We start from the raw sequence: 7,262 nt of genomic DNA, 5'->3' as shown, positions 1-7,262 counted from the left end.
TATATCAAAAATATTAAATTTCAACATGTAATCAATATTAACTTATTAATAAAATCACCTGTATCACCTGTCATTCTGTTGTTCATCCATGTGCTCAAGCAGGCACCAGTAACATCTCTATTCATCCCTGTCGTGTGATAGTGCAGCCCAATGGCATGTTGGGGGCTCTCTCAGGGTCAGGTGAATGAGACCAGTTATTGTTACTGTTTTTGGCATATAAAATATGCCATGGGTAGCTTGCCAGGATCTGCAGTGCAGGCGGGATACTCTTGGTAGCTTGCTGGGCTCTCCAACAAGAATGGAGACTTTTGGGGGTGAAAAAGCCTCCAGGAAATACTGAAGCAATAACAGCATTAATAAAATAGTAAAAATAATTTACTATTTAACTAGGTAGTAAATAATTTAATACACACAGGATTTGTGTTCCACAAGGAATACAATTTCACAATTACAGTAATACCTGACTTTTGCCAAGGCATACTTCTGAGGCTCATTCTCCATATGCACAAAGTAGTTAGAGTATTGGAAATATCATGCCTAAACTTTGTTGAATATATCCCTTGGCTTAGTTTAATATTTTTCTGTGATCAATAAATCTAAATTTTCCCCCATAGGTGTTTGTGTTTTGCTTTGTTTTTTTCTTTGCAAGACTACTTCATAGGTTGTGTGTTTTTGAGAGATTTGTTACTCCTTCTCTGATGTAGTTACCCACTGATACATAATGTTTACTACATTAATTCACTTGGGATTATATAATGCTATTTTGGCATTCTTCATCTTCTAGTACAACTAGGTACAGAAAAGGATGACTTCCCCTTATAACTACTAGAGTATCTGGGTATATAGTTCATACAAGAATAGCAGAAAAAAGTCTCAATTATTCTTTATTTACTAGTTTTCAAAAGAATAAAAGTGTATTTTATACAAAGAAAGGGAATTTTGTTGTTATGTTAGAAAACACCATATTAGAGATGATGCTTAAGTATCTGTATTCGTAAGTAAAATATTATAATAAAAATCTCTATAGAAGTAAAATAAGCTACCTGATCAGACATAGAACATTCAGTATAAATGAGATGTCTATTCATTATTGAAAACTGTGATTCTTAGTTAGGAGTAAACAACCTTTCTTGATGTAGTGGAGGGCAACCATAAGTGCTATGAGTGAAGGCCAGACTCAGTGCCAACTAATGAGAATTTTGCCTTATCTTCTACTTTTAGGGGATGGGGTGTACGTCTGGCAGTGTTTAGGGATTACTCCTGGCTCTGTGCTAAGGGATAATTCCTGGTGGGGCCTCGGACACCATATGGAGTGCTGGGGATTGAACCCAGATGGGTGTAGTGGAGGGCAAACTTCTTTTCTGTACTATTGCTGCAGCCCCATTCTCTTGTCTTGTAAGAAGTTCCTTTAATGCTTCTTGCAAAAGTGGTTTCAAGGCTAAGAATTCCTTAAAAGCATTATCTGTCCCTGTAAGTTTTTACTAATCCTTCAAATCTGAATAATCTAGTTAGAGTTTTCTTGGAGATGTATTCATTTCATTGTGTTTTTGTACTATATTCCTCCATTTTCTTCTGGTGTGAAGTCCCATTTGATATATCTTCTGTGAATTTTATGGGGTTTCCTTTTATGTAACTTACTTTTTGATCTTGCTGCTTTTAATATTCTGCCTCTGTCTTTGTCTTTTGTCATTTTGAGTATAATGTGTCTTGGAATTTTCCTGACTCTATTTTTGCTGAGACCTTTCGTGTCTCTAGGATCTGGGTGGCACTCTTTCTCAGTCTTGGGAAATTCTTATATATGATTTTTAAATGAGTGGCTCTACATTGAATTTGCCTTCTATTTCTTCAGGGACTCTGATAATTCTGATATTGTTCTTCTTGAACTTGTCCCATAGTTCTCTGGTGTGCTGCCCATTTATTTTCAGACAGTTTTTCTGTCTTCTGTTCCTTTCTCGAGGTTCCCTGCATCTCATCTTGGAGCCCCTCAATCTCCTCAGAAACCATTCTTCTGCTGCTCAGACCTACTAATTTTTTGCACCACCTACCACACTCTTCATTTCTGTCCTTTTAAATTGTAGTTTTCTCATTTTGGCTCTTGTACTTTCTTGTGCTTTGCTGTGCCACTGTTTCTTTCAACCCAGTACACATCCTCATCATGGCATCACAAAAGTCAGTCTCTGAGGATTTACAGAGCTGGTTGGTGCTGATTGAGCCTCCTGCGTTAGTGCTTTTACTCACTGAGCCTATGCTTCTATGTGTCTTCCCCATTAGTTGCTCCTGAGGTGCTGAAGGTAAATCTCTGTAGTTAGCAACCGGGGATTCTCCGGGGGATCAACGATCAGCGGGTGTTGCTCTTTTCCTCTCCTGACTGTCTTCCACAGTAATAGGAAGTATAGCTGTGGTAAGTGTCATTTGACGAGTGGGAGGGACAAGCAGAGGCTCAGGAGATGTGGAGCTGGATCTGTTCATATGACATTGATTAGGCCTGGAGGTGGCTGAAACTTAGCCAGAAGGAAGGGGAATCCATTTTGATTCCAGAAAGATGCTGAGATGTTATACAGGAGACTTATTTCTCCTGGGAAGGTGGGAGAGCAAGTAGAGGTTCCAGGGTTGTTTTTTTTTTTTTTGTAGGAGTACAGCTATTTATTCAGCCACTGATTAGCTGATTGAATTGTGCATAAACTTCACCTTACCTTTTTTTAAATTTTGTATAATTTTATTTATTGAATCACCGTGAGAGCAGTTACAAAGCTTTCGGGTCTAAGTCTCGGTCATACAATGAAACATCCGTACCTTCACCAGTGCCCATTCTCCACCCCCAACAACCCCAGTATGCCCCCATCACACACCCTCCCCTACCTGTGGGGCAGATAATTTCCACATTACTCTCTCTCTACTTTGATCACATTCAATATTTCAACACCAGACCCACCATAATTATTTGAGATTTTACCCCAACACTCAGATCTGCTGAAAAGGCAACAGTAGACAATTTGTGTTCTATTGCTGGTTATGAGTAACATATGATGTCGCATGGCTGCAGGAAGGCTGCATGATTTTGAAATTCCGAAATTTTAACACTTAAATCTGGAGGGATTCCTGCCAAAAGCCACTGGATTTTGAGATTTGCTCCTGAGTTTCTGGGATCATGGCCGTTGAGCAGCTTGATTAGGAGCAAGAGAGGCTGTTCATGGGCGATGACTTGGGGTCTTGTTAGGGTGGGGAGGACAGGCCCGGCTTCTCCCCCACCCCATCCCGTGAGGCCCAACAAGTTTCATCACTGCAGGCCCAAGCCTGACTGTCCAATGGCCTCTGGAGGATGATGGCCACCGAGCCGCCGAGGGGGAACAGGCAGAGTGACAGCACCCTTTCCTCCCTGGGGTGGCCCGGCGACAGTAACATACTGTGGGGTCTGGATGCATTTCTGCCAAAAGCCAATGGGTCTCGAGATTTGTTTCTGAGTCTCTGGGATCATGGCCGTTAAGCAGCTTGATCAGGAGCCAGATAGGCCGTTCGTGGGCGATGACTTGGGTTCTTGTTGGGGTGGGGAGGACAGGACCGGCTCCACCCCCATACCGTGAAGCCCTGAGTGTCTTGTCACTGGGGGCCCAAACCTGACTATCCAGTGGCCTCTGAAGGATGGCGGCCACTGGGCCACCAGGGGGAACAGCTAAGGCACGAAACCTGTTCCCACCTGGGTTGGCCCAGCACCGGTAACCTACTGCAGGGACTGGACGCATTTCTGCCTAAAGCTGCTGGGTTCGGAGATTCGTTTCTGTCTTTGGGATCATGGCCATTAAGCAGTTAAATCAGGAACCAGAGAGGCCTTGCCTCCAATTATATAGCTGAGCCGGAGGTGGTTTGTGGGTGTGTTTCCCACAGACCTAACTTTTGGCCGTTTACTTTCTTGCTAAACCTTGCCCCAAATTTTTGGGGTCTGCCAAAGGCACAGCAGCAATTTTGGGGTATCTGGAAGTCTGAAGATGCCATCAGGCTGCTGATGCACTCACCTCACAGGTACAGATTGACCTGCTGGCGGCACCATACCCCCGAAGTTTCAGGGTTTTTTAACTTAAAAAAAATTATTGCTATATGAAAGGTCACCCAGTTTCAGTAGATCAGGAGTGATGTGCATGTGTGCTTCTGTTTCTGGCTTTTTCTCATGGTCACAGGGAGGCAGGGGTTGAATAAGTGTGGTGCTGATGCGACCAAGGACTGTCTGGACATTTCATTTTTCTTGGGACTGTTGTTTCACATGGTCACTCTACATGCACAATTCTAAACTATCCACTATACATTTACCTAAAGCCAGCCAGATTGCTTACACAGCATCTGAGGAAGTCAGGGAGAACATACCAGAGACCAAGGTGAAAAGAAGAATTGTTTTAAAAAGACTACTTTGACGTAACCCCGGACCACACACTGTCACTGCCACTATCTTCTCCCTGTAGAGGGATGCTTAGCTCGCTAATCATCTATTATCTATGCACAATCAATTCAGCAGCTAAAAACAACACTCACCTCTTTCCCTAGTTTTTTTTTTCTTTTTTTCCTGGCGAAGTCTGGCTTACTGGGATCTCCAGTTTAGGATCTCATCAGGAAAGAGGTCTCATAGGCAGAACTTTTCACCTTTTATGGTGGTTGGAGCAGTTTATGAATAGGGACAGAAGGTAGGAATGAGTATAAGTTTTTATTATTATTATTATTATTGCTATTATTATTATTATTTTGGCTCTTAACTGGAGGTTATCCTTATTTCTTATCACATGAACTTTCCCATGTGATAAAGAGTGAGAGTTTACTAATAGGCAGGTTGCAATCTTATGGGAAGTCATCAGGGACATGTAATCAGTCCTCTATACCCACTTTGGCTTACTTATTGGTTAGAAGCAAATCCAGTTCCCACCTACACTCAAGTGATAGGGATCAAACAGAGCACTAGGGTTGTTTTTCTTTTCTTTTCTTTTTTTTCCCCCTCCCGTGAAAAGCCAAAATCTGTTCTCTGTCAGGATATTTGCAGAAATTATTCCTCTGCTCCAAAAGTTCTGTCCTATCTGTGTTTACCTTGCTGATTCCATTTCCTTGGCAATTTCAACTCAGGCATGAGTTTCTCATGGAGGAATTTCCAGTGCTCTTAGCCTACATTAGGAACAATTTTATTTTATTTTGTTATAATTTTTTAATTTTTAAAATTTATTTTATTTTGTTTCTTTATTTATTTTAATAATGTAGGAGTACTGCTATTTGTTCAGCCATTGATTAAACTAATTGAATTGGGCATGAACTCCACATTATTATTATTTTTTAAAATTGTATCACCATGAGATAGAATTACAAAGCTTTTATGTTTGAGATTCAGCCATACAATGATGGAATACCCATCCCTCCACCAGTGCACATCTTCCACCATCCACATCACAGTCCTCAATCTACCTCTATGGCAAACAATTTCTCCAATACTGTCTCTCTAATTTTAGGCATTATGTTTTGCTCAAAATTTCCCACCACTATTTAAGCCTACCTTCCAAGGGTAGACGCTAGATAATTTATTTTCCATTGCTCGTTTTGAATATCATGAGCGCTCCCACGGTCAGCCTCATCTTTAAATGTAAATTTCTAGATTGTAAATGGTTGGGTTCCAGAGACATCTTGTATGACACTAATCCATTTTGGGATTCAATTGGAGTCTCTCGGCCAGGGCTGTTGCACTAAGATGGCATCCAGAGGCAAATTGTGGGCATGAAAGTCAGTCTGCTGGGCAGACGGGGACCTGGGGAGGGACAGGCTGGGTCGTCTGCTGCCATGCAGCCTGAAGATTCAGTCCTGGAATCCGAATATCTGGGCCTTGCTTGTGGAAGCTCCTGGTCACCGGAATTCCATCTGGAGTAGGTGGGGAAACTGCACTTGAGGAGCAATTTTAGAGATTACACTTTTACATCACTCATCACAGTTTGCAAATAGTTGGTCCCGTTTTGCCCCTTTCACTCCTAAAATCTCCCAAAATAAGAGCAGCACCAGCACAGGTTTCCTATCACCTGTGTAGCCTCAGCAGCCAGCAAAGTTGTTGGTGCAGAGTAGATAATGAACAAACAAGCAAGTGATGGTATTTTACTATGTGAGACAGGCAATTAAGAGGTAAAGATACTTTCCTTGTACATGATTTTTCTCAGTTCCATGGGAAGGGCTTAGGGGATTTAAAACAGTTGTCACTGTCATCTTTCCCCAGAGTATTTTTATGGTGGTGTGAGGTGGGGGTGGGGTGGGGCGGGGGTTGGGGCTTGGGGGTCACCCCTGGCAGTGCTAAGTCAGTGGCTGCTCCTGGCTCTGTGCGGGGTTTCTTTTCATATAAAGAATGCCCACAAAACCGTGGAGCTGTCTCTCTGGCCCTAGCAGTAGTTTGGTTTGTGTTTTTTGGTATCTGCATGTTTTCTTTTTTCATCTTTTCTGCTCTATCTCTATGTCTCTATGTCAAAAAGTTAGCACAGCGGGTAGGGTGTTCGCCTTACAAGCGGCCAACATGGCCGACCCGAGTTCGATTCCTCCACCCCTCTCGGAGAGCCCGGCAAGCTACTGAGAGTATTGGATATGCCAGACACAGTAACAACAAAGTCTCCAATGGAGACGTTACTGGGCCCGCTCGAGCAAATCGACGATCAACGGGAGGGCCTTTACCTTTACCTTATATTCCCAGCAAGATTGCTCATTCCAAAGAAATGCTAGTCATTTAGTTGTCACTAAAACTAAAATAAATTTTCCCTTCCTTCTCTGTAATTTTCTGCTTTCTTAATGTTATTTATTATTTACCTTTTCGTCTAATCAGATCTGCTAAGATTTCACTGTTTCACTTCCCTTTTCAAGGAAATAGCTTGTAGTTTTACTGAATAAATTAGATATTCTAATTGGATAAAACATTGATAGAAATGACTTAAATTATAATTTATTAGTCTTAATCAATGAAAATAATTTTATTTCTTTTTGTTTGTTTGTTTTCGTATGGGGTCACACCCACCAGTGCTCAGCATTTATTCCTGACTCTTCACTCAGTAATCACTCCTGGCAGTGCTGGGAGAAACATATGGATAGTCAGGGATCAAAACTGGGTCCTTCCAATTCTCAAAAAATTAGAAATTGAGCTCCCATTTGGCCCAGCAATACCACTCCTGGGAATATATCCCAGAGAGGCAAAAATGTATAGTCGAAGTGACATCTGCACTTGTTTGTTCATTGCAGCACTCTTTACAATAGCCAGAAACTGGAAGAAA

This window comes from Sorex fumeus, unplaced genomic scaffold (genome assembly GCF_029834395.1).
Source record: "Sorex fumeus unplaced genomic scaffold, SorFum_2.1 ptg000037l, whole genome shotgun sequence".
Lineage (NCBI taxonomy): Eukaryota > Metazoa > Chordata > Mammalia > Eulipotyphla > Soricidae > Sorex > Sorex fumeus.
The sequence above is the reverse complement of the archived record's forward strand: the minus strand, read 5'-3'. Positions refer to the sequence as shown.